At 41.9% G+C, this 25,533-nt stretch overlaps 1 protein-coding gene across 1 annotated transcript in view; it reads right to left on the bottom strand.

The window, feature by feature from the left end:
* LOC126484745 (uncharacterized) overlaps positions 1–2,544 on the bottom strand; it is a 131,423-nt gene extending 128,879 nt beyond the window's left edge. Inside the window, exon 1 of the mRNA XM_050108343.1 lies at positions 2,476–2,544. The gene's annotated coding sequence lies outside the window, so the exon portion shown is untranslated. The remainder of the gene's footprint in view (positions 1–2,475) is intronic.
* Between the last annotated feature and the right edge of the window lie 22,989 nt (positions 2,545–25,533).

Raw genomic sequence — 25,533 nt, 5'->3', positions numbered from 1 at the left:
TATTTAAAGCGAATGTGGCTCATTCTCTGATGCAACCCCTATTAAAGTTATAGAGACATTGCGGAGGTAGAATAATTTCATCATGCCTCAAAATTATGGCTATTTTCTTCCTTCAAAGTACCCGAACGAACATTCCTGTAGCTTCTTTTTACGCTTTGCTTGGATCTTACAAGTCATTTCGGCCAAATACAATTATGACTTCATCGCGAATGATTATGACGTATGAGAAAGAAAAGGTCCGAAGAACAGCGAGACGTTTTGTCACGAGTTGACTTAGTAACTGTGAGAGTGTCACTGAGGTAGTACAGCCAACTCCAGCAGCTCATGCTACAGCAAAGATGTTGTGCACTACGCAGAGGTTTTATTTTCAAATTCCAAAAATCGCATATTCCAAGAAGAGTCAAACAGTGTACATAGTGTGTAATATCATTAATAGCGGAAACTAATAAGGCTGCAAATACAACAGAAGTAAAACCTTCCCAGTAAACAGTAAACTTGTCGCTTCAATCGAAACATGAATCCGATAACGAGACCTTCGTGAGATAATTGCCAATGTGTGACTATTAGCCGTCACTAATTTCATTATGAAATGGATCTCCTCCCCAACTTCTGCTTCGATTTCAGTCGAATTTGGCACAAAAACAGCAGGCCTCGTGAGTATCAGTATTGTGGTCGTTTCGACAGTCATGCTGCCCCCATACACATTATCCCTTCGGGGGGAATTGAAACTCAATAAAGGGAAAAAAAACAGTATTGTGGAGTTTATGAGCTCCTAGCTCCAATAGGCAGCCTACAAGTCAGGGACAAGAAACGGTTTCCCAGGCCCTATCATGTAGGCCATCTTGCGAGACAGGCGTGTTGTGTTGGAGTGATATCGGGTTGCTTTGCATGGCGGCCTGTATGTCAGGAACAAATAAATGATTTTAAAGTCCGTGATGTGTAACTTATCCTGCAGAACAGGCGTATTGTCGGAGTGGTACCACCCTGCTTTATTGAACTGTATTGCAGGTGCTACACATGCCGATGAGCATGGCTGGGGACAGGTTGAAACTGACAGAGGAGGGGATGGATAGATTGAGGAGGAAATGGAGAGAGAGAGAGAGAGAGAGAGAGAGGAGGTGGAGATGCATGAGAACAGTGGCAGGTGCAGAAGGGTGCTGGCCAGGTGGAAAAGGAAAGGGGGGGGAGATGGAGATGGAAAGAGAGGGGGGCGGGGACAATATGGTCAGAGGGAGGAGAGAGGAAGATATAGTCAGACAAAGAGTGTGGAGGAATTGGACAGAGAGTGGGAGAGGTGGAGATGAAGAGACAGAGAGAGTGGGGAGAAGGGGACAGACACATGGAGGTGGGAGGAAGTGGACAGATGGAGGATGAGAGGGAATCAGAGTGGTAGAGGAGAAGGTGTGTTCAATATATGTATCGAATGCATAGTGGGAGGAGCTGCAGGGAAAGGCCTAGCAGTTACTGTAAACATATTCTAAATGTATACTTCCTGACTACATCCCCTTACACTTAGACTCAAAGGTCACCTGTAGCCTGCCTTAACAAGAAATACAGCGTCTCACATGTTAACAATGTGCCGCATATTTCTATCCATTAAAGGAGGTGTTCCATGTATCGTCTTCAAATTTCCGTACACTACTGCGCTCATCTCTGGAGCGAAATATGAATCGTTACAAACACCCTTAGATCATCTTGTAAAACCAGACAAGAGTATACATTTCGCTGATCCAGTTCTTCGGTCTCTTACCAACGAGAGTGCTATAAACTTCAATCCTGGGATGAATCAGAGAGAGACATCCAGAGGACTATGGTCAGGTGATCTCTCGGGTCATCCTGGACATATTGGAGCTTCGTCTTACATCAGGAGCAAAATGTACCCCTGCTCTATCATGCATGTATCACGCTCTTCAATGCTGTGAAAGACACGTGGATGAATTTTTAGCGCAATTATATGGGAGATAGTTGGGAAAATTTACATTTCAAATATATTTGTACTAACTAGAACAATACTTCGTACTGAAATAAGTGGGGGCTAGTAACTACACATTCCCATTTATCTCCAAAACGCCTCATTAGTAGACGTAAGTTTGCTAGAACGATTTGGCTTTCACCCTTACCAGTTTTTGGTATTAATCACGATACATACTGTGTTACTACACCCTTTACGTATCTCGCGAAATTATCACGAAGGTAAAAGCAAAGAAATTCGTCCTCCTACGGAGGCTTCCCGCGCTACATTGGAGAATGAAACAGAGAGAAGAGATGTGATGGTGATTCTCAAAATACCCTCCACCACGTAATGTAAGATGGCTTGCAGTGGTGTAGACGAGAAGTACTTCTCCTACAGTAGTAATGTGGCTCAATCAGACGTGCTACAGTACAAACAGAGAAAGCTGGGAAGTTGACTGCGGCACCGTTACCGGGCCACAGCTCTGGACAGAGCCGCGTGTATTCGGCGGTCTGGCGACCTACCTGCGCGGCGTCCGTCGCTTCTCTCGTGTCGTGCTGTGCTGTGCTCTCCTGTGGTGTCGGCCCGTGGCCGTCCGCCGGTTCACTGAACCGACCGGCAGCGGCGTCTGGCTGGCTGCCCAACAGTCCCCCCCCCCCCCCCCCCCTCCAGCCACCTGCCTCCTCCAGTCGTGGTGCTCCTCTTCGTCCGAAGCTCCGACTAGAAACGAGCGCGAAAAGCAAGCAGAAGCGTGCCTTTGCAGAGAGCATATTTGTCAACGCCTGGACGAGGGCCGGCCAGTGTGGCCGAGTGGTTCTAGGTGCTTCAGTCTGGAACCGCGCGGCTACTACGGTCGCAGGTTCGAATCCTGCTTCGGGCATTGATGTGTGTGATGTCCTTAGGTTAGTTAGGTTTAAGTAGTTCTGAGTTCTAGGGGACTGATGACCTCAGATGTTAAAGTCCCATAGTGCTCAGAGCCATTTCAACCTGGACGAGGAAAAAAGTTGGCGAATCTCTACATCGTGAGAGAAATACTAACAAAATTTATCACCTCGAAAAAATTCAGTTATATAGTTAATTTCATTTGTTCGCAAGTACATGATTGCAGTCCTAGCACACTTCGGACACTACAATGTGACACCCGGCCACGAGCGTAAACAAACAACTACGACCGCCTGTAGCGAGAAGTGCGGTGCAGGGAAACAAGCCTCGCCTCCATGTTGCAGGGCTGCTGTCCTACAACCGTATTTTGAGCTTCTGCGAAAGCTGAACAGGCGCTTTCGCATAGTGTTTTTCAACTGTTTTCCTTTTCCTCATCTTTTTTACCTCAATCTGAAGGATAATGACGTCCTTTAACCTGCCCACGCCTAGTCATTTTGAACCCTTTCTTTATCAGTGCTTACAGGAAACATCCTTTATTCCGCAGGTATATTTCCGCATCAGATCGATTTTAACTACTCTATTGCCGTTCGCTTTGAGCCTCATGCCAGTAGTCTTCACAACAGGTAGCGGAAACTCACTAGCAGAATGCGGGAAACAATTGTTCCGATTGACGATTTGCTGCGATCGTATTTGCGATGAGAAACGACGATAAATACAGCCTAAAATATGCGAGTTTTACACTTCCGTTTACAGTGAAATAATTTAGACTTTTGTGACAATCCTTCCTGATCAAGTATAACGTAAACTTTTCTTGCATAGTAATTTCCAGGTAAGTGCTAAAAATTTTGTGTTGCTTCAAAGCAACAGCAGATTTGAGTGGAAATTCCATAATTTACTACCTCGCTTTACAAATCTATTGATGTGGGTGCTTGAAATTTTGTTTTTCAGGTGTAAAATCATGAGAAACATAATTTTAAACAAAATTTCATTATTTCTGGCTGTTTGATTATCACTGACCTAGAATTTGTGATGAATTTACCTGATAATTAATTCATTACACACATTGATGTCCCTGATGGAGAGAAATCAGATATTTCAGACGAATATGGAGATGAAACTGTTGAAATAAGCGAAAATTCTCAACGGGCTAAAATTTTAACAATTTAGGGGGAGCAAGAGCGAGAATATAATTCCCAAAGGTACATATATTATCACTAACAGAAGGAATAATATTAAGAAAGTACATACGTACATGTGTAGTTGCATAACATACAAGTCATTTAAATTTCAGGTTGATTTATTCACAAGGGAAAAAGTTAAAGAATATCTGTAGAAGCCGAGGTAAGCAACCATAACACAAATGAAGAAACAGCAGCAGCAGAGACAATAAGGCATAAATGAGGGTGTATTAACTATAAATTGAGAAAGACTGATCTTGTGACCCAAGACACAGAATTGAAAAGATCACTTTCACCCCCACCAGTAGAAGAAATGAAACCTCTGTAGCATTGTAAAGCATTTCGAAATGATAATCTATTTAAACTCTTCGCTAAGCTGTCCAACATCTATGCTTCGCAGAAAGTTTCAGTTCCATTACAGACAAGTGAAAATGAATTTCAACAGTTTTGTGATTTTTAGTGCGTATGGGTATAATTAGAATGCCTTCCATTCAGTTATAATGGTCGGATGAGTAGATATCCACCAACTGCTGTTGTGATGAGCAGAAGTCGGTACGCCCAGCTACTTCGGTATTTTCACGTAGTCAATAATCAAAAATTGCCTGAAGCTACTAGTAATCCAGACAAGCTACTCAAGATTCGGCCGCTTTTGTTTGCATTGCAGCCAGTCCCCACAGAAGAATACCACGCTGTTGAGCACCAGATAATCCTTTCAAAGGAAGAGGCTCAGTACGTAAGAAATAAGCCTCACAAAAGAAGCTACATATTCTTTGCGAGGGCTGATGCTTCAGGCATTATGAATGATTTTGAAATTAATGTTGGCAAATATACCTACAGCGACAGACGGTTGGGTTTGTCTGTGGATATTGTTTTGGCATCGACGGAAACATTGCCAGAGAAACAGCATTTCAGAGCGATTGTAGATAATTGGTTTTCATCTCCAGCATTAGCAGCTGCCCTCAAAGATAAGGACATTAAATTCTGCGGCATAATCAGGACAGACATGATGGGAAAACGACCTTTGAAAACACAAGTCGCGCTCAAGAAAACTGGACGTGGCTCTTCTGACTGGGGAAAGAGATAACGAAGAATGCAGCTTTGGTACGAGGGTCGACAGGAAATGTACAGATTTCGTGTCAGCATATGCATATATTGAGTCAATGACAACAAGCAGACGCCCTTCTGCCTCTGAGAAGAAACTCATTCACTTACCAACCAAGACCTTATAATGTGGAAAGGTACAACATGTAGCGGGGACGTGGGGGACACACGTGGATCTTGTTGTCATGCTAACAGAACTCTACTGGATCAACTTGAGGTCACATATGTTACATGCATGTTGTCCACTGGTTGTTTGTATGTAGCCATTGTCAGTGGGCTGCTACTCCACCTACGCCATATGGTTCAACGTGGGAAAATTACAAAGCTAACACTCCTGCAGTATCAAGCTATTATTGCTGCCAGTCTGCTGCTTGCAGAGAACTCAATTTCACAAAAAAAGAGAGTAAGACCAAGTTTTGCAATGTTAACAAGGCTTTCTTCAGTAAAAGGTCGGAGTGTATGTGGAGCTCCAGTTACGGATGTGTGTTTTGATGGTTCTGAACACTTTGATGACATGGTGGAGAAGGAAGGTCGATGCAAAGCGTGCATCAAGTCCACCAAAACAATTGTTTACATCATGTGTTAAGTGCATCGATGTCTTTCTGTGGATTAAAAAGTGCTTCCAAATCTTTCATGGAAAAGAATAATACTTCACAAAGTTTCATAAGGAGAAAATTTAATACACACTGACATGTGACAAGATACAGGGTCCGGCATAAAAAACTCCCCGATTACAAAGTAACGTGCAGCGGACAGTAGAAGGAGCAGAGTGGTGGGGGGCGCGTCGTTAAGTAGCTGCCTACGTGCCGTTTTCAGTGTACGCCATGGCGTGGTCTGGTGAACATCGTGCCTTCGTAGTGGAAGATTTTATTCAAAATGGCGAATCGCCTATTAATACTCAACGTGCTTTTCGCGTTCGCTTTGCGCTCGGACGACGGGACCCTGTTCCCGATAAGAAAACAATTTATTCTTGGGTTGCTAACTTTCGTGAGACAGGTTCCGCATTAAAAAGGAAACCACCTGGATGACCACGGACTGCAACAGGCCCCGGAAATGTTGATGCAGTTAGAGCTTCAGTTCAACAATCTCCTCGACGATCCGCTAAAAAGCATGCGGAAGCATTACGGATATCTGATCGAAGTGTGAGAAGAATCTTGCATCGAGATCTTAAAATGCATCCTTACAAAATTGTAACTACGCAGGAACTGAGTGAACGAGACTGTGGTGTCCGTGTAAGTTTGTGCCAAGACCTTCTTCGGAACATTCGTCCCAACGATATTGTGATTTTTTCTGATGAAGCACACTTTCACCTTGCCGGAACAGTGAACAGCCAAAATTGCAGGTACTGGTGTGAACACAATCCCCAAGAACTTCATCAACGACCACTTCATAGCCCTAAAGTAACAGTATGATGTGCTGTTTACAATTCCGGAGTGATCGGTCCTTACTTCTTCGAAGAAAATGACAGGAATTTAACCGTCAACAGTGAACGCTATTGTGCCATGCTCCGCGACTTTCTCCAACCGCAACTAAGGGAGCTTTTTGGTGAAATAGAGAACGTGTGGTTCCAGCAAGATGGTGCTACTGCCCACACAGCACGGCAGTCACTGGCATTGGTGAAGGAAATGTTTCCTGGACATGTGATCTCGTTGCGTGGAGACATTGGCTGGCCCCCACGATCGCCGGACTTAACGCCCTGTGATTTCTTTCTTTGGGGCTATTTAAAAGCAAAAGTTTATGAACAACGTCCACAATCTTTACGAGCCCTGAAAGAAGCAATTACACAAGAGGTTGAAGCTATTCCACCTGAAATGACTCAAAGAGTAATGAATAACTTCAGGGAAAGACTCAAACAGTGTGTCGACAGTGCAGGAAACCATTTAAGGGATGTTTTATTTAAAAAGTAAGACCATAAGAGTATTTTCTAAAATGGCATAATATGTACTTTTATTTAGTATAAATAAAATTGTTCTACCTTATTTGTTTTTGTTTTTATTAGCTTTCCTTAAAGGGGAGGTTTTTCTGCCGGACCTTATGAAAGTAAAGCTGAACTGCGTCAACAGGAAAACTTCCAATTTTTAACAATACATGAAGCTGTATTTGTTAAGTAAATAAAGGAAAATTAGTCCAAATTGCCAATAAAAATGCTGTACATAGACTTGTGAGCTCTAAAATGTGACGTAAAACCAATATTTTGCTTAAGTAAGCTGGTGTTAGGTAAATTTTGTTTCCATGGTGTTATTATCTGTGAGAACGACAGTTGTTCAAAAGAAATTCAAAAGTTTTTGAATGAAACATATGAAAATAGTTATATTTTACATTTATGCACCTACGTAGGTGTAAAAATTAGTACCTCATTTATTCATCAAGAATTCAGGATTCACCAAATAAAGGGTTAATCTGCAGTATGAAATGAATAATATCGTGCAGATATTTCCGTCGAACGGAAAAACACGAGGTTCTTCGTCACTAACTGATTAGTCCGTGAAGTATAGTACATCTGCAACTATACTCTGCAACCCACCTCATGGAGAGATTCCTCTACGTACATCGTGCAATAAGCAGATCGGGTGCTCTTTAAAGTCACAACTTCAGTAACATATACGCTACTGTCCAATATATTTGACATTCATTTGTTGTATAACATATTCTGAGCTCAAAAATAATGAGGACCTCGAACAGAACGATTTCCTCCACACCAACCAGCACGGATCTCGAAAACATAGATCATGTGAAACCCAACTCGCACTATTGTCACGTGACATCCTGAAAGCTATGGATCAAGGCAGTTAGGTAGATGCAGTATTTCTCGATTTCCAAAAAGTATTTGACTCATTAACACACCTATGCTTATTAAAAGTACGATCATTTGGAATGTCAGTCGAAATATGTGAACAGATTGAGGATTTATTGGTAGGGCAGATGCAGCATCTTATCTTGAATGGAGAGTCATCGACAGATGTAGAAGTAACTTCCGGTGTATCCCAGGGAAGCGTGCTGGGTCCCTTGCTGTTCATGTTGTATATTAACGGTCTTACGGACAATATTAATAATAACCTCAGACTTTTTGCTGATGATGCAGTTCTCTACAATGAAATACAGTCTGAACGAAGCTGTATAAATATTCAGTCAGACCTTGATAAGATGCAATGATTGGCAGCTTCTTTGAATGCTCAAAAGTATAAAATAATGTACTTCACAAAACCAAGAACAGCGTTTTATGAAGATATTACTGAGTCATAGTTGGAATCTGTAAAATCATACAAATACTTGGATGCACACTTACTAGAGACATGACGTGAAACGATCACATACGCTCAGTAGTGACTGAAGCAGGTAGCAGGCCTTGGTTTATTGGTGGAATACTACGGAAATGCATTCGGTCTGTAAAACACATTATTTACCTGTCACTCGTGCGACCCACCCTAGAATATCACTCAAGTGTGTGAGACTCATACCAAATAGGACTGGCAGGAAATATTGAACGTAATACAGAGAAGGGCAGCACAAATGGTCACTATGATATGTGACCCGGGGGAGAGTGTCACTGCTGATTTGAAAGAACTGAACTGGCAGACTCTTCAAGATAGAGGGGAAACTATCCCGAGAAAGTCTACTATCAAAGTTTCAAGGACCAGCTTTCAATGCTGCAATACACTTCACAGTGGTTCGTAGAGTATAGATGCCGATGTAGTGATGCGCCCACAAGGACCAAAGCCGTGTAATCGTCTAACAAGCTAATGCAAAATACTCTAAATTCTCCAAATGAATTTTTCCACGATAAATACACTGCAACAGATACTTCGAACATTCCATGGTGACCGAGCGAGGTGGCGCAGTAGTTAGCACACGCACATTCGGGAGGACGACGGTTCAAACCCGCGTCCGGCCGTCCTGCTATAGGTTTTCCGTGATTTCCATAAATCGCTTCAGGCAAATGACGGGCTGGTTCTTTTGAAAGGGCACGGCCTAATTCCTCCCCCGTCCTACCCTAATCCGATGGTACTCATGACCTCGCTATTTGGTCCCGTCCCCCGAATCTCCATGGTACAATCTTCAAGTGCCTAAATATCAAGCGTTTGTACAAAAGTACTGTGCACAACAGTTTCCTGAGGAATCGACTTTAAGAAAAAATATTTAGATTTTTGCTACCAACAGATCCTGGAAAGTTTGTATATACGTATATAAGAGCGTGGAAGAAAAACACAACCCAGTTTTGCACCACATCCAAAAGTCTTTTATCGCATCTTTGGACATTAAAGTACCGTAAACCATTTCAACTCCATTCGTACGCTGGAGCTCTAGTGATAAACTTGCGCCTAGCCTAAATTTTCGTTTGCTGAAGTGGGACCTCGTAATCACACTCCATAGAGTGAAAATGCAAAGACATCTGAAACGTTTACTGCTGACAAACTGTTTCACAAAAATGCGATGTTTACTAGCTGTTCACTTCCAGTACACGTCATTTCGAAGCTGAGTGCAGGAACTCGTTTGTAGGCGAAACTTCCTGTTAGATTAAAACTGTGGGCCGGACCGAGACTCGAACTCGGGACCGCTGCCTTCCGCGACCAAGTGCTCTGCCACCTTTTTTTTTTTTTTTTTTTTTTTTTAAATCTCATTTTGTTCGCTTTTGTTCGTTGATTCTGTTCGGGGCGGACGTCGTAAGACATCCGTTTAAGTTCGTTGGTGATCGATTAACTCAGTTTTTTTATTACAGAGGGCAGCTAGCCGTCTGACCGAACACTTTGAGGTACCGTGCCGGCATTTCACCTGAGCTATCCAAGCACGACTCGCGACCTGTCCTCACAGCTTCAATTCCGCCAGTACGTCGTCTCCTACCTTCCAAACTTCACAGAAGTTTGTAGTTAGCTGTTTAACCATTGCGAACGAATTGACTGAGCAAGTCTAAATACAGCTGTGCACTAATGTGCCATGAGAAACTGTCCCTTCGCAATGCATCAGTATTGTTTGTTTTGTATCAGACTTGTGTATGATCGTATGTTGTCTTAGCTAGTTCTGGCTCGTTATTGTAATTTTGTCATTAACTAACCCATGTATCTGCATTACTTCCCTTTCTCTGTGTGATTTCTTCTGTTTCCTTAATCATATTTTATTACTGTTTAAATCTAAATAAGTAAATCCATTTAAAGTTTATTCTTACTTAATCACCAAAAGTCTCTGTATTTAAGTGATACAGTCTTCAAAAACACCTTAATAAGTCATTGCCTGTTTTTTGACAATCATTGTTTGTCACAGATAGAATCGCTCAGGATGATACTGTATCTATTATTTTTGACCAACTTCAACTTGTATGCAATCTGATGTTTTCCAATCAGTCGTTGTTGGGCCGGGTCTCGTCGTAATTACGCCATGATATTTCGGCAGACAGACTGGTTGCCATCTTCAGGTGATCCCTGATGACCGCTGCTCCGCTTCTGTCGGTGTCCTATACAGGGTGGAGGTCTGCAAGCGATTTCTCATCCAGATTTCATACAAAAGCTGATCTAACAGAATGAGATCGGTTGCATTTTGAAAACATATGTATGAAAATGAGGAGACGGCAAAACTGGCATACCGTGCAGCGAATTGGAATGTATAGAGAAACGTGTATCACGCCGCGTTGATACACCAGCCGAGGTAGCTCATCGACAATCGGCTGGCATGCTGGTGATGGATGAAATTTTCAGCGCGGGCTCCCAGCACGCACTCCAGGGCGGCAGGTTGGTCAGCTGTAATTGAGGTTGCCGCCAGGGTTGCTCAGCGTGTTCGGTCAGAGGGTTAGCAACTCTCTGAACCACATCCACCATGCAGCTAAGGCTCGAATCCTCGTCAGGTTAAATTTTTATCTTTTAGACGTCCGTTCCCTAGTCCTCGTCGTTTATAAGTAGGACATCATTTTTTACATTACAATAGCCTATCACATGACAGGGGTCTCCATTAAATTGCATACATCTGTCTGCTAACCGCGCAGTGAAGAATCATAGATGGTCCTGTCAAGTTTGTATAGGGCCCCTTCCCGATGGAGCTCACAGACGATGAATACATCGATATGCTTTTTGTGCTACGTGCATCCGATAAATAAGCTGCTTCTGGAGAACACGGTACCCTCAAAGGCGCCATCTCAATAAGAAAGGTTTCTGTCACTTGGAGCAACACCTTCGAGAAAGTGGTAATCTTTCTCCACAAATACTTGACAGAGATCGTGCAAGGACTTGATGTACTCCGCAAAGAGAGGATGCTATTCTTGAAATCATTCGCCAATCTCCTCGGTGAAGTACCTGTAATATTGTAAGGCAGTTCCATATATCTCAAAGACTGGCTGTCGAAGTGTTGTACGATGAAGAAGAACTGCATCCACATAATTATACATAAACTCAACAGCAGTGGCCAGAAGACAGAATTCGACGAGTATTGTTTTGTGCATGGCTTTTGCTCCAAGTGGAAGATAATGAACATTTTATAAATAACGTGATATGGACTGACGAATCTAGCTTCACTCGTGAAAGTATTTTCAATCTCCACAATAGCCTTTATTGGTCAGAACACAACCCACACGTCATCTGTGAATGTGGCTTTTATAGCACGTTTTGGCATAAACCCGTGCAGTCGTGGGAGGAGTGTTTTTGGGCCCTTAACTATTGCGTAGAAGTTGAATGCGCCCCGTATTGTACGTTTCTTTGCAATATTTTGCCTGACGTATTAGAAAATGTTTCACTTGGAATTCAGCAATAGCTATTGTTCCAGCGTGGTGGCGCATCGCCACATGTTGGAATCAATTTGTGTAATTAAATGAAGCTTTTCCAGGGCAATGGATTGGTCATGGAGGTCTAATGTTCTCGCCTCCACATTTCCTGGACCTCAATCCACTAGATTTTTTATTTATGGAGACACTTAAAGAAACAAGTGTATAGTACTCCACCCACAGATGTACACAAACTATTAGCTCTAATGCAATGGTGGATGCAGGTGCATTGTGTAGGTCAAGTGTTTGCAAATGCAAGGTGCTCGTTTGGAACATCATCTCTAAAGTGAACATTGCTCATATGTGTACGTACTGGCTCTGTGAAGATAAGCCTGGACATCAGGCGTACAGACTGGAGTTACTGTGTGTAGCATAACGTGCAATCTAGTGTAGCCTACCTATCGTGTTTTTTATACCTCACTGGTTACAGATGATGTTACTGTATCCACTGTTATCTTCTATGGGCTTTATTTGTGTCATGAACAAAACAAAGAGGTCGTTTACATGCGTAAGAAGTTCATGTCGTGTCTTAATGTTTAAATAAAGGTAACAGTAACAAATATACAAGATGCCGCATTGTGGAGGTGTAAACTGGATACAGTTCGATGCTTTAATTGAAAGGGCGGGGGGATGACGAGAACGCGACTCGAACGTCGGCGAGTCTATAGATCAATTCCCCACGACATTGCCTCGTCTCACTGAGCTAATGGGATACCTGTTCTTGGGCACGCTGCATGCAGTTTCAGCATTTCCAGGGCCTCGGTTTTAAATCACATTTCTGTTAAACCTATTTGCGGTACTAGGTTTTGCTATATTCACATTTGTCTTGAATTGATATGAGGCACTGCAGTCTAACTGCTAAGTGCGAATTTTTTCTTCACCCTGTATAATACCCCCTCCATCGCTCCACTCCTATCGCTATTTGCTGTGGTGGACAGTGGCGACGGTTGAGGTAGCAGCACCCATCTACAAACTCCGGTTTCCAGTGTTCGCTCTATCGCTGTTAGGAGAGGACCTCACTGTAAGGGAACGATTTTCTTTTTTTTTAGGCTGAGTGCAAGGTTCCAAACCTGACTCAGCTCTATGTCGCTATCCTTATTAGACCACGTAGGTCCCCAAGTTCAGTCGCCCCTTTTAAACACGCAATCCCAGAATGAGAAAGATTTTCTAAATATTTTAGTGTTGTTGTAATCCATTGTATGACCACTTCTTATACTATGCCATGGCTGATTTGGTGATCTTGCGTAGTTCAGTGAGGTGTCTACATTCACGGGACCTCTCTTCTACCATGCATTCAGCTTCCCCAATGTATGTTTTGCTGCAGTGGTAGGGGTTTGGTGGACCCCTGGTTTGCAAGGCTTAGATCATCCTTCACTGCACCTAGTAGTGTCAAGGTTTTGGCAGGTGGGCGAAATACAAATTTAACATCATTTCGTTCCTAAAACCTGCCTATTTTTCAGGAGGTATTGCCGAAAACTTTTTCTACTGTTGTCTGGGTACAGCCTGTATAAATGCATGGCTTACCTGCTTGCTGTTGCACCCGTTTCTTTGGAATGTCATCTCGAGGAGCTTCAGTTCAACTGAAAGATTGACTTGGCCACAGAAGGATTGCAACCTGAGAATGAGTGAGTGCAATGATTTCAAGCTGGGAATTGTGACTATTGGAGGTATGCATATACATATCAGCACGTGTAGGTTTTTTATACACACTGGAAATGGAAAGGTGCAACCCTGTTCTGCTCCATGGTAAACTGTATGTTGGGGTGCAGTGAGTTGGGGCGATGTAGAAATTCACTTAAGCTGTCCCATCCCTGTGACCAAATGACAAACATATCATCCACGAAACCCTAGAAACAAGTGGGTTTTGGATGGGCTTGTTCCAAGTCGTTCTCCTTGAATCCTTCATGAACAAATTCACCACAGCCGGCGACAGGGGACATCCCATGGTGTCACCATCTGCCTGCTCATAATAAGTTCCATTAAATGGGAAGTACATTGAAGTGAGCACAAACCTCAAAGAGTCTTGTCAGAGTGATGTCAAATTTCTCATTTATCAGTTCAATGGAGTCATTCAGTGGTACCCCGATGAAGAGGGACATTACATCAAAAACCGGCAACAGGTCACTATCACTGAGGTGAAGTTCTTATACACGTCATACAAAATGAATGGAATTGCAGATGTGATGATGGTATTCCCCCACAGATTGACTCAGGTGTTTGGTCAAGCTGTATGTTGCTACTCCTATATTGTTACCTTTGGGGCACTGTGGAATGGAAAGCACATGGCAAACTGGGGCACAGTGTATACAGAAAACCTACATGCACTGATCTGTATGTGCATCCCTCTAGTTGTCACAAGTACTCCCAACATGAAGGTGTCTTATGCACATTTGTTCACAGGGCATGATCCAGCTGCAACCAGGAAAGCCTTCCAACCGAGCTGAAGCACCTTGAGATGACATTATGAAGAAATGGGTACAGCAACAAAGAGGTAAGGCATGTATTTGGACAAGCTGTAACTAGACAACAGCAGGAAGAAAAACAAGAGCACAAATCACTAGCACGCATCCTGTTTGTTCACATTAGTTTCAGAAAAATTGGAGTACCACAATCTTACACATGTATTTTGTTCAGCTCCTAAAATCTGGCCACTATCAGACTTAGTGATGGATGATTTAGGCCTTCACAAACCAGGAGTCTACCAAATCCCTTGCCCGCATGGCAAAGCATACATAGGAGAGCTGCACACATAGTAGAATGGGAGTGCCATGAATGTAGATACCACAATGAATTATGCCAGACTATCAAATCAACCTTGAAAAAACTATAGAAGACGTGCCTGATGAGGAGTCGAACTTGAGTGATGATCCAGGGAAGACAATAGCGATATACACTCCTGGAAATGGAAAAAAGAACACATTGACACCGGTGTGTCAGACCCACCATACTTGCTCCGGACACTGCGAGAGGGCTGTACAAGCAATGATCACACGCACGGCACAGCGGACACACCAGGAACCGCGGTGTTGGCCGTCGAATGGCGCTAGCTGCGCAGCATTTGTGCACCGCCGCCGTCAGTGTCAGCCAGTTTGCCGTGGCATACGGAGCTCCATCGCAGTCTTTAACACTGGTAGCATGCCGCGACAGCGTGGACGTGAACCGTATGTGCAGTTGACGGACTTTGAGCGAGGGCATATAGTGGGCATGCGGGAGGCCGGGTGGACGTACCGCCGAATTGCTCAACACGTGGGGCGTGAGGTCTCCACAGTACGTCGATGTTGTCGCCAGTGGTCGGCGGAAGGTGCACGTGCCCGTCGACCTGGGACCGGACCGCAGCAACGCACGGATGCACGCCAAGAGCGTAGGATCCTACGCAGTGCCGTAGGGGACCGCACCGCCACTTCCCAGCAAATTAGGGACACTGTTGCTCCTAGGGTATCGGCGAGGACCATTCGCAACCGTCTCCATGAAGCTGGGCTACGGTCCCGCACACCGTTAGGCCGTCTTCCGCTCACACCCCAACATCATGCAGCCCGCCTCCAGTGCTGTCGCGACAGGTGTGAATGGAGGGACGAATGGAGACGTGTCGTCTTCAGCGATGAGAGTCGCTTCTGCCTTGGTGCCAATGATGGTCGTATGCGTGTTTGGCGCCGTGCAGGTGAGCGCCACAATCAGGACTGCATACGACCGAGGCACACAGGGCCAACACCCGGCATCATGGTGTGGGGAGCGATCTCCTACACTGGCCGTACACCACTGGTGATCGTCGAGGGGACACTGAATAGTGCACGGTACATCCAAACCGTCATCGAACCCATTGTTCTACCATTCCTAGACAGGCAAGGGAACTTGCTGTTCCAACAGGACAATGCACGTCCGCATGTATCCTGTGCCACCCAACGTGCTCTAGAAGGTGTAAGTCAACTACCCTGGCCAGCAAGATCTCCGGATCTGTCCCCCATTGAGCATGTTTGGGACTGGATGAAGCATCGCCTCACGCAGTCTGCACGTCCAGCACGAACGCTGGTCCAACTGAGGCACCAGGTGGAAATGGCATGGCAAGCCGTTCCACAGGACTACATCCAGCATCTCTACGATCGTCTCCATGGGAGAATAGCAGCCTGCATTGCTGCGAAAGGTGGATATACACTGTACTAGTGCCGACATTGTGCATGCTCTGTTGCCTGTGTCTATGTGCCTGTGGTTCTGTCAGTGTGATCATGTGATGTATCTGACCCCAGGAATGTGTTAATAAAGTTTCCCCTTCCTGGGACAATGAATTCACGGTGTTCTTATTTCAATTTCCAGGAGTGTATCATAGATGTGTTAAATACCAGGAAAAGGCACTGAATCTTTCCTAAAGTGCCACATTGTTAGGTTTATGTTTTCTTTGACATATTATTCATTTGAAAGAACTCAGATTCATTGTATTGATTGCATATTCAAAATCAATATTATTATTTTCGGTACATTTGTATCTTAGAAAATATGGCCTTTTGAATTTCGAAACTGATCAGTGACATCCCATTCCACAGTAGCAGATGTGCAGGTAAGCCTATGGGCAGCCAAGCTGGAACATAACAGAGATACTTCCCACACTCACCAATGTGCAGTCATTACTTGAATGTTTTATCGAGTTTCATTTTCTATTCTACCATCTGAATTTTCATTGAGAGCTGCTGTCTGATATGTGGCTATAACCAAGTAATTCCTTGGACATTGTTCATCTCCCAGGTCACACGTCTTTTTACGGCCAGTTGTGTAACCGTAGAGAGGACATTTGTTATCTTTGATTTAAAACCATTTTTTGCTGATAATGAAGGACAATCAGAGTTCATGTAGTTAGAAACAAATGAGGCAGCTTCACTGATTGACTGAAGGATCTAAATTCATCTATGTTTCATCTATCCAACTACCTTTATCTTATCACAGTGCAAGAATGAGTTGTTATGGCTCATATGATAATAGACATGCAACTAAATTCTAAGTCTGTGCAGAAATTCAAGAGGTTGCTTAGTCTAACATTATGAGCATTATACATTTAATACATCACACAGTACATAGTGACAATGTCACTGATATATTAGCAACAAATATGACTAAAGTGATGCAAGTAGATTTCCAGTCTTTACCTTTCTGTCCTTGAGATGATATTCATAAGGTATTCCATGCAGACCACCTCAGGAAATTCATATCTAAAAATAGTTACTGTCCAATAGCCAATGACAAGAAACAAGCAATAAACCAACATTAGATGGTAATGTTTGAAGATAATCAGTCATGGTTGTTCTTTTATGTTTGGAGAGTCCACTCTCACAGCCTAGTGCGAAAAATATGAAACCACGGCATTAAAAACGTAAATGTGATAAATTGTCAATAATCATAACCACAAGCCAACATTCCTGTGACAGACCCATAGTCCTTAAATTTGTTTCTTAAAACCTGTTGCAATTAGCAAAATATTGAAAGTAACCATCAGGATTTCCTCTCAGGCAATAAACGTAATGTAACAGACCTAAACTCACATACGGTGATGCACAACACATCTAATTGCTAAACATCCTGATCTGCTGTAATTTTATTACATGGTTATATACTGATGGCTATGTCTTAATTTTCAATTTACAACCACTACTCTTTAATAAAATTTTTATTAGGAAATACTTTAATGTAATATTGTTCCAACCTTATAAAATTACAATTGACTGTTCAAAATTTAAACAGTTTCCACCTTACTAGTCTTCAGTATGACTTGGAATACTGTTTTGTATAAAATGATGACACTATAGTGCTGAAGTTACTGTTACTATTGAGAGCTGAAATGCTAATTTAGTTTTAGTGAATGCCTACATGGTAATATACAATATGTATATGAACCATGAGGGAACAATAAGAGTGGAAGAACAAGAAGGAAGTGCACAGATTAAAAAGGGTGTGAGACAAGAATGTAATCTTTTGTTCCTGCTGTTCAATCAATAAGTCAAAGAAGCAATGACAGAAATAAAAGAAAGGTTCAAGAGTGGGATTAAAATTCAAGATGAAAGTATATGAATGTTAAGATTCACTAACGACATTGATATCCTCAGTGAAAGTGAAGAAGAATTACGGAATCTGTTGAATGGAATGAAAAGCCTAACAAGTAGAGAATATGGGTTGAAAGTAAACTGAAGAAAGATGAAAGTAATGAGAAGTAGCAGAAATGAGAACAGCAATAAACTTAACATCAGATTTGGTGATCACAAAGTAGATGAAGTTAAGCTATTCTGCTACCTCGGCAGCAAAATAACCCATGACGGGCAGAGCATGGGGGAAATAAAAAGCTGATTATCATTGGCAAAAAGAAATCCCTCACCTAGAGAAGTCTACTAGTATCAAGCATAGCTCTTAATTTGAGGAAGAAATGTCTGAGAATGTACATTTGCAGCAACGTATTTAATGGCAGTGAAATAAGGACTGTGAGGAAACCGGAACAGAAGAGAATTGAAGCACCTGAGCTGTGATGCTACAGAAGAATGTTGAAGATTAGGTGGGCTGGTAAGGTAAAGAATGACAGTGTTCTCCATAGAATTGGCAAGGAAAGGAATATATGAAAAACACTGACAAGAAGAAGGGTCGGGCTGGTAGGACATCTATTAAGACATCATGAAATAACTCGTATGGTATTAGAGGACGCTGTAGAGGGTAAAAGAAGTAAAGTAAGACAGAGACTGGAATACATCAAGCAAACAATTGAGGATTTCGGTTGACAGCACTACTTTGAGATGTAAAGGTTGGCACAGGAGAGGAACTCATGGCAGGCCACATCAAACCAGTCAGACGACTGATGACTCAAAAAAAAGTAATTTAGTTTACAAAATTTAGCATAAACAAGTTTGCAGTTTTGTAAATTGTTGATTGAAAATATTTTTGTTTTCCTCTGGCCAAATTAACATATATAAATAACTTTTTAGAAGTTTTTCTCCATTCTAAATTAAATTGAATATTACTATTTAAAGTAATATTGAAAATAAAAAGCATTGTCGAGATTCTGTGTTATAAAGGCTGATGTTAGCCTAAAGCAGTTCAGTAGTAGTAAGAGCTGTTAAAATGCAGTTGCAGTACCATACACCAGTAGAGTTGTGGTGCAGTGATTTTTAAAAATCATGAAATGAAAACATGAAAGTGGAAAATCTATAAATAAATGAAGAATGTTTTGAAATTAGATTGTGAGAAGATTATTTAAAAGTAAAATGCTGTACTACTTGGTATATATACAGAATAGTAATAATAATAATATTTAACAGCAGCAGCTCATCTCAGGATGTCTGCAACAAACAAGAAGGATTACTAGTCAGATTAACAATCAAGGCATCTTCAATTCATCAAATTAAGTGTTAGTACATCAACAAATTGTATCCTGCTCAAAAACTATTTTCATCATTTACAAGAAACCGTCACTTACAATACATCGTATATGTTAGCAGAAACATTTCAGAGGTAACAATGGAGTGAACAGAAGCATGATTAGAAATAACAACATAACCTTCCATAGCCATTGTCGATCCACTTAAAAGTTTTGTGTTTTGGTACTGCCTCATTCTTTCCAGAATTTTCCAGAGCCATGCTGCCTCTACAGCCATCCATGACTGCTGGTGCAGATTTTGTGCCGAACTGACATCTCGATTATGTCCCATAAATGTTCAGTGGGATTCATGTTGGGCAACTTGGGTGGCCAAATCATTTGCTCAAACTATCCAGAATGTTCTCCAATTGTGGCTCAGTGGCAGGTGCATTGTCATCCAAAAAAATTACATCATTGAATGGCTGCAAAGTGTCTCCAAGTAGCCAAACATAACCATTTCCAGTCAATGATTGGTTCAGTTGGACATCAGGACTCGGTCCATTCCACATAAACATAGTCCACATCATTATGGTCACCACCAGCTTGCACAGTGCCTTGTTGACAACCTGGACCTATCATTTTTGTGGGGTCTACATCATACTCAGACTCTACCATTAGTTCTTGTCAACTGAAATTGGGACTCATCTCGTGAGGGCAGAGTTATTCAGTTCTACATGTACATGGATACTCTGCAAATCACATTTAAGTGCCTGGTAGAGGGTTCATCGAACCACCTTCACAATTCTCTATTATTCCAACCTCGTATAGCTTGTGGGGAGAATGAACACCTGTATCTTTCTGTACAAGCTCCGATTTCCCTTCTTTTATCTTGGTGATCGTTCCTCCCTATGTTAGTTGGTGTCAACAAAATATTTTTGCATTTGGAGTTGAAAGTTGGTGATTGGAATTTCTTGAGAAGATTCTGTTGCGATGAAAAACGCCTTTCTCTTAATGATTTCCAGCCCAAATCCTGTATCATTTCTGTGACAATCTCGCCCATATTTCGCGATAAAACAAAACTTGCTGCCTTTCTTTGAACTTTTTCAGTGTACTCCGTCAGTCCTATCTCATAAGGATCCCACACTGTGCAGCAGTATTCTAAAAGAGGACAGACAAGCATAGTGTAAGCAGTCTCCTTAGTATGTCTGTTACATTCTCTAAGTGTCCTGCCAATAAAAAGCAGTCTTTGATTATCCTTCCCCACAACATTTTCTGTGTGTTACTTCCAATTTAAGTTGTTCGTAATTGTAATACCTAGGTACTTAGTTGAATTTACGGCTTTTAGATTAAACGGATTTATCGTTTAACCGAAGTTTAATGAGTTCCTTTTAGCACTCATGTGGATGACCTCGCACTTTTCGTTATTTAAGGTCAATATTTCTTCTAAATCGTTTCGCAGTTTGTTTTGATCTTCTGATGACTTTATTAGTTGATAAACGACAGCATCACCTACAAACAACCCAAGACGGCCGCTCAGATTGTCTCTCAAATTCTTTATATAGACAAGGAACAGCATAGGGACTGTAACACTACCTTGGGGAACACCAGAAATCACTTCTGTTTTACTCGATGACTTTCCTTCAATTACTGTGAACTGTGACCCCTCTGACAGGAAGTCACAAATCCAGTCACATAACTGAGACGATATTCCATAAGCATGCAATTTCACTATGAGCCACTTGTGTGGTACAGCGTCAAAAGCCTTCCGGAAATCCAGAAATACGGGATCAATCTGAAATCCCTTGTCAATAGCACTCAGCATTTCATGTGAATAAAGAGCTAGTGTATCACAACTAGTGCCTAGGGTCCAACTGATATGGTCACAAGGCCATGAGAGGCACTGCAGGTGATGTGCTGTTAGCAATGGCACTTGTGGCAGACATCTGCTGCCATAATCCATTAACACCAGATTTTGTCACACTATCCTAATGAATATATTTTTTGTACTTCCCACAGTGATTTTTGTTGTTAACTGCTTGTCTGTTACCACTAACAACTCTACACAAATGCCACTGCTCTCACTCTTTAAGTGAAGGCCTTCAGCAACTGCATTGTCCATGGTGAGACATAATAAATTTGCTACACTCGTCACACTCTTGAGACAGTGGATCTCGAAATATTGAACTTCCTAACAATTTCCAAAGTCGAATGTCCCACACATCTAGCTCAAACTACAATTATATGTTCAAAGTATGTTAATTCCCGTTGTGTGGCAATAATCACGTCAGAAAACTTTTCACATGAATCACTTGAGTACAAATGACAGCCCCACCAATGAGATGCCCTTTTATACATTGTGTATGTGGTACCACCACCACCTATCACTATCCCATGACTCACCTCAGTGTATCCTTGTGAATGGATTACAGTATAATTTTACCTCCCGAATGGAACACAGTATAATTTTACCTCACTCAAGAATTATGACACAAAGTGTCATGTGTATGTGGGTTAATCAGCGTAAACTGCAAAACTACAAACTTTGAGCTACACTGCCCCCAAAAAGCCAATAGACTATTGTAAAACTTAACCAGTGTTTGAAAACATTATGACTAATGCATTAAACAAGGTTGCAGAAGACCTATCATAAGCCATGGACAAAGACAATGCAATTATCTCAGAATACACTCGAGAAACAGTGTGCTGATGTGATATGACGACTTTCACATATCAGTGCATTGTCTATGGAATTGAGAAATATGCATGGAAAAATATAATACTGTGTATCTCTCTAAGTTCAGACCTTTCTCCACTGCTACTCTCTTTATGTATCAATTACCTTCTAGTAACTATTATTTACATTCTTGTAACATCAGCTGTATCTATGAGCCAGACCTAATGGTACAACATTTTTGCCATCTCAGACAAGGAAAATGATGTTTGTTCAGTAGCAAGATTGGCACAAAAACTGGGTGTTAACCAAACCACAGAAAGTCAAAAGCTGCTATTATTATTTTTATTATTAATTAGTGTGTATTATTTTGGGAGTTGCACCTCTCAATGGGAAGTACTGGCAGGCACGTCTGTGCAAGTTTAATGTGTAAGACAGTTCACATTCATTTGTTTGATCACTTTAGTCATCATGCCCAATATGGCTGGGTTCAATGTGATAAGCAATACAACTTTTACATGTCTTTCTCCTCCAGCTGTTTCTTAGCCACTGCACTTCTCATACCTCAAATAATTATCAATTCATAACTGTAATAAAAAGCCTGATGTCTACAATGCGTTAGCTGCACCTCGTACGTTTACATCTTTCTCCAAAGCTTTTCCAACCGTACACCTGTGGAAGAAGTTATTCATAAACTTGTGTGTGAATTTAATTCAAAATGCCTTCAAAAGAAGAATAAAGCTTTCCCCATAATTATAAGTGTAGTTTCAATCTCAATGTATCCCAGATGTCTACTTCCTGTCCTATAACAGCACAACTATCGACCTGACAATAGCTCTGTCAATGTTCTCCATTTTTCTGTAGTCACAGTTGCTTTTTTGTTTTTAGTGTATCTCCAGCTGAGTTAATCTTATTCCTTCCATACCAATAAATTCAGGCTATCGATCCGAGTTCTCCACTACTACTACTTCCTTAGAGTGTTTCATTATTGTCTTATGGGACATGACAAAGCATTAATTGGATGGACATTATTGTAGTAACTATAAATACAATTATTCCATGGACCTTGCCGTTTGTGGGGAGGTCTGCGCGCCTCAGCGATACAGATAGCTGTACCGTAGGTGCAACCACAACAGAGGGGTATCTGTTGAGAGGCCAGACAAACGCGTGGTTCCTGAAGAGGGGCAGCAGCCTTTTCAGTAGTTGCAGGGGCAACAGACTGGATGATTGACTGATCTGGCCTTGTAACACTAACCAAAACGGCCTTGCTGTGCTGGTACTGCGAACGGCTGAAAGCAAGGGGAAACTACAGCCGTAATTTTTCCTAAGCGCATGCAGCTTTACTGTATGGTTAAATGATGATGGCGTCCTCTTGGGTAAAATATTCCGGAGGTAAAATAGTCCCCCATTTGGATTTCCGGGTGCGGACTACTCAAGAGGACATCGTCATCAGGAGAAAGAAAACTGGCATTCTACGGATCAGAGCGTGGAATGTCAGATCCCTTAATCGGGCAGGTAGGTTAGAAAATTTAAAAAGGGAAATGGAAAGGTTAAATTAGATATAGTGGGAATTAGTGAAGTTCGGTGGCAGGAGGAACAAGACTTTTGGTCAGGCGAATACGGGATTATAAATACAAAATCAAATAGGGGTAATGCAGGAGTAGGTTTAATAATGAACAAAAAAATAGGAGTGCGAGTAAGCTACTACGAACAGCATAGTGAATGCATTATTGTGGCCAAGATAGACACGAAGCCCATGCCTACTACAGTAGTACAAGTTTATATGCCAACTAGCTCTGCAGATGACGAAAAAATTGAAGAAATGCATGATGAAATCAAAGAAATTATTCCGATAGTGGAGGGAGACGAAAATTTAATAGTCATGTTGTTGTTGTTGTGGTCTTCAGTCCTGAGAGTGGTTTGATGCAGCTCTCCATGCTACTCTATCCTGTGCAAGCCTCTTCATCTCACAGTACCTACTGCAACCTACATCCTTCTGAATCTGCTTAGTGTATTCATCTCTTGGTCTCCCTCTACGATTTTTACCCTCCACGCTGCCCTCCACTGCTAAATTTGTGATCCCTTGATGCCTCTAAACATGTCCTACCAACCGATCCCTTCTTCTAGTCAAGTTGTGCCACAAACTTCTCTTCTCCCCAATCCTATTCAATACCTCCTCATTAGTTACGTGATCTACCCACCTTATCTTCAGCATTCTTCTGTAGCACCACATTTCGAAAGCTTCTATTCTCTTCTTGTCCAAACTAGTTATCGTCCATGTTTCACTTCCATACATGGCTACACTCCATACAAATACTTTCAGAAACGACTTCCTGACCCTTAAATCTATACTCGATGTTAAGAAATTTCTCTTCTTCAGAAACCATTTCCTTGCCATTGCCAGTCTACATTTTATATCCTCTCTACTTCAACCATCATCCGTTATTTTACTCCCTAAATAGCAAAACTCCTTTACTACTTTAAGTGTCTCATTTCCTAATCTAATTCCCTCAGCATCACCCGATTTAATTTGACTACATTCCATTATCCTTGTTTTGCTTTTGTTGATGTTCATCTTATATCCTCCCTTCAAGACACTATCCATTCCGTTCAACTGCTCTTCCAAGTCCTTTGATGTATCTGGCAGAATTACAATGTCATCGGCAAACCTCAAAGTTTTTATTTCTTCTCCATGGATTTTAATACCTACTCCGAATTTTTCTTTTGTTTCCTTTACTGCTTGCTCAATATACAGACTGAATAACATCGGGGACAGGCTACAACCCTGTCTCACTCCTTTCCCAACCACTGCTTCCCTTTCATACCCCTCGACTCTTATAACTGCCATCTGGTTTCCGTACAAATTGTAAATAGCCTTTCGCTCCCTGTATTTTACCCCTGCCACCTTCAAAATTTGAAAAAGAGTATTCCACTCAACATTGTCAAAAGCTTTCTCTAAGTCTACAAATGCTAGAAATGTATGTTTGCCTTTTCTTAATCTTTCTTCTAAGATAAGTCGTAAGGTTAGTATTGCCTCACGTGTTCCAACATTTCTACGGAATCCAAACTGATCTTCCCCGAGGTCCGCTTCTACCAGTTTTTCCATTCGTCTGTAAAGAATTCGTGTTAGTATTTTGCAGCTGTGACTTATTAAACTGATAGTTCGGTAATTTTCACATCTGTCAACACCTGCTTTCTTTGGGATTGGAATTATTATATTCTTCTTGAAGTCTGAGGGTATTTCGCCTGTCTCATGCATCTTGCTCATCAGATGGTAGAGTTTTGTCATGACTGGCTCTCCCAAGGCCATCAGTAGTTTTAATGGAATGTTGTCTATTCCCGGGGCCTTGTTTCGACTCAGGTCTTTCAGTGCTCTGTCAAACTCTTCACGCAGTATCTTATCTCCCATTTCGTCTTCATCTACATCCTCTTCCATTTCCATAATATTGTCCTCAAGTACATCGCCCTTGTATAAACCCTCTATATACTCCTTCCACCTTTCTGCCTTCCCTTCTTTGCTTAGAACTGCGTTGCCATCTGAGCTCTTGATATTCATACAAGTGGTTCTCTTCTCTCCAAAGGTCTCTTTAATTTTCCTGTAGGCAGTATCTATCTTACCCCTAGTGAGACAAGCCTCTACATCCTTACATTTGTCCTCTAGCCATCCCTGCTTAGCCATTTTGCACT

This window comes from Schistocerca serialis, chromosome 1 (genome assembly GCF_023864345.2).
Source record: "Schistocerca serialis cubense isolate TAMUIC-IGC-003099 chromosome 1, iqSchSeri2.2, whole genome shotgun sequence".
NCBI classification, from domain to species: domain Eukaryota; kingdom Metazoa; phylum Arthropoda; class Insecta; order Orthoptera; family Acrididae; genus Schistocerca; species Schistocerca serialis.
This window is presented reverse-complemented; position numbering and strand designations above follow the sequence as displayed.